At 46.0% G+C, this 3,451-nt stretch overlaps 1 pseudogene; it reads right to left on the reverse strand.

Annotated features, from left to right (window-relative positions):
• Positions 1-2,191: 2,191 nt before the first annotated feature.
• Positions 2,192-2,843, reverse strand: LOC119359259 (annotated as a pseudogene).
• Positions 2,844-3,451: the final 608 nt, after the last annotated feature.

Genomic DNA, 3,451 nt, shown 5'->3' on the forward strand with positions numbered 1-3,451 from the left:
GCAGACAGCAATGCCCACTGTCCTCTAGCCTCCGCTACTCATCTTTCTTTTTGTCATAGTGATTTCCTCTATTACTTTTGGACTCTGCTTAACCTAACCGTCGATTTCATTTCAGTCGTATCCGTGTAGTTAGATTAGAGTGGGCACGTCACTATGTGCAGGTTATTGCCCTATAGATGTTCTTTTGCATTTGATCTTTCCTGACATTGATTTCTTTTATCGTGCTCTGTATTTCCTTCAAGTCAGTTGCCCCATAAATTATATTTTCCATGGTTCGGGATAATTACACATGGACAAATATGACCGGATGATGAGTAACGGTTTCCACTTGCTTGCATAATGCAATCTATTCACAACTATTGGCCTTCAAGGTCAGTCAAAATTTCAATTTGTATGCATTATTATCTCAGCCCCATCTTTTTTAGCATATTGCACATATTTGCTTCAATTTTCAAAATGGCCGTCTAGACAAGTTTTCATCATGTTGTGTTCAACCTTTTCTAATGATTATTGGAACAATCATATTACTACATACTAATAGGTCCTAATCTCAGACAACTTTTATTTGGAGAATGTGCTCTTTAAGATAAACATACTAGAAACTTAGGTGTCGAACATAAATATGGTGGCCCATACAATTGTTTATTATTATTATTATTTACATTTTTCTGCTCTATGTGCATTTCTCCAATAGGTATATTGGAGAAAATGTCCCGCAGCAATGCGCGGGGAATTAACTAGTATCAAAATAATGCTCACACCAATTGAAATTTGTTCACCTTTTTCTCAAGAAAAGTTTGTTCATGTAATTCTAAGAAGTGTTTACATGATTACTAATATTTTGTAATTAAAGAAATTCATGCTCTTTAAAAAAGTTCATGTGATTTAAAAAAGAAATATGGTGGAGGAAGAAGGAGAAAGGAGGCGCTCGGGAGGCTCGGTGGTGGCCTCGATCCGATCCGATCTGGAATGAGAGCCTAGGGGAAGGCCTTGAAGCAGTGGCGATCGTTGAGGGGGGATTGGGAGTGCTGCGCACGGTGGTAGTTCCCCGCTGGACAGAGAAAAGGGGAGAGAAGGAAGAGAGAATCAAGAGTTGGGGAGAAAAGGCATGGGGAAGAGACGAGGATGAGGGCAGCTAAGAAAGATAATATCAGAGGACAGACAACGATGCGTGTGGGGGTCAGACGACACTCGTCGTCCACGCGAGAGGGCTCGTGGAATCGTTGTCTACAACCAGATGCAAATGCAATGGGCACCCGAGCGGGCTGGACACGGGAGAGCACTCACCGAATAGGATTTTTTACATCAATCACTGATTAAATAAAATTATTCTCCAATCAATAGACACGCTTATTTACCCATCAAATCGCTTCATTGTACAGGAGCAGTAGTGAGAAGGAACAACAGGGAGGAGAGAGAGATGAGGGAGGAGAGAGGCGGGAGAAGAAGGGGACGATGGAGAGGAAGGAAAGGAAGGGAGAAGGCATAGAGAAGGGCGGCGACGCGAGGTTATAGCGGACAGTTGGGCTCGCCGGCTGCAGCCGAGAGGAAGGCGGCGGAGATGGCATCCCGGGGAAGAGCTCGGCCTCTCCTCGCTTGGGCGCATTACAAGCTCCCCTTTTAGAAAGAATGTTTTTTATTTCATCTTTTAAGGGAAAGCGACCTTTTATTTCACTGCCACGGGCTATCTATGATTCAGCCACATCCCTTTTTTTAGAAGATGATTCAGCCATATCCATTTTACTATTCTCTTTATTGGGTCATTGGCCAGCTTTCGATACCATAAAAAAATTCTTTATTAATTAGAAGTATCATCTACTCCAAAAAAAGTACCACTTCACAAATTTACATATGATCCCATCAATTTATATATGTCCCCAAATTGACAATCAAAATTAAAAAGACTAAGGGTGAGGTATAGCAATAATCTGGCATATGTGTTGATATGGATACTCTCTCAACTTCACAGTAAAGCGAGGATGAGCTTAGAGGTCATGGCAGAAGAGCCGGTGCTTGAATGAACTAGACACATGCAAGTCGGTGATTGGATTGCTAAAATCTTGAACCATGTGTGATATTTTGTCCCCGTTGCAACGCACGGGCCCTTTTGCTAGTCTTTCCCTAATAATCTATCCCTAATAATAAAGCACGGATTGACTCCATGAGTTCACCGTCACAATGCGCTTTCTTCTCATGTCATAATACGCTTTTATGATTTGTATAGACAAAATCGTAATATAAACGAGGTGGTACTAATCGTCCGGTTCATCTCGTGCACCGCCACGTCCACCGCTTCGCCCCCGTCGCGCGCGCGGCCATGGTGTATATGGCGCCCATCCTCCCCAGCTCCCCGGGACCTGCCCCGCTCGGCCCGTCGACGACGACCACGCCCCACGTCGCGTCAAGCACCTCCCGTGACAAGGAGGTCAGCGCCTGCCGGCGGCCCAACTTGCGCACCGTCCCCGTCGGGCGCCGGCACACCGGGCTCGACCTCGCGTGCCGCAGCACCACCCACGCCACCCCGGCTGGGTCGGGGTACCTTGAAACATGGACGGCCGCCGAGCTGTTGGGGCCACGCCCAACAAGCACGCCCCGCGCGTCCTCGGCACTGTCGGTGATGAAGGCGGTGGCAGCGCCCTGCCCGTAGTTGACCGCCGCGAGCGCGAGGAGCTGCAGCGAGAGGGCGAACACAAGCAGCCTGCTGGGCGCGCGCGGGGCCACGATGGAGCGGAGCAGCGCAGACTCCTTGGCGTTGAGTCCGTCCGTGGACCAGAGGTGAAGAGCGAGGATGTGGTGGTCCTGGACACAGCCAAGGTGCATCCTGCGCATCAATCAGAGACGAAGGCCAGGTGTGAATGCAATTAATTCAAAGAGATTTACTCTAATGACTACTCAAGAAGTATGTGACAGAGATGTTTCTCCACTGACCCCTGGATCATGAACGCTAATTACAATTGAGGATCTGCATATGTGTGACTAGGATTTTATGGCTGCTGCATGGCATTGGGCAATATGGTGGAATTGTTGTGGAATTTTGGATGTCTTTGCTGGTTCAGAGAGATAGATGTAGGTGAGTTTGTTCTTTGCTTATGATTGTGTTTGATAATGCCTCGTTAAATGAGAGTGCCATTCGACCAATTGTTTGTATGAAGTCTGTAAAAAATGTGTGACTATGAGTGAACGAAATCTTGTGTGCCGCACCTTTGAGCTTGAGATGCAGATTTGTATTCCCTGTGAGTAATTTAACATCTGGCATCTTTACTTATAATTGGGGAACTTGAATCATTTTTTAGGTAAATGGTAGGAGCAGAACCTACTTAGTAAATACAAACGATCCGCATCTCATGTTCAAAGGGACATCTTAAAGGCTTTGTCTTTCTAGCGTGTTCTGCTCACAATTCACCATCCTTCTTAATAAATTGGTATGCTCTTGGTATTGACATCTAACATA

This window comes from Triticum dicoccoides, chromosome 2A (assembly GCF_002162155.2).
Source record: "Triticum dicoccoides isolate Atlit2015 ecotype Zavitan chromosome 2A, WEW_v2.0, whole genome shotgun sequence".
Lineage (NCBI taxonomy): Eukaryota > Viridiplantae > Streptophyta > Magnoliopsida > Poales > Poaceae > Triticum > Triticum dicoccoides.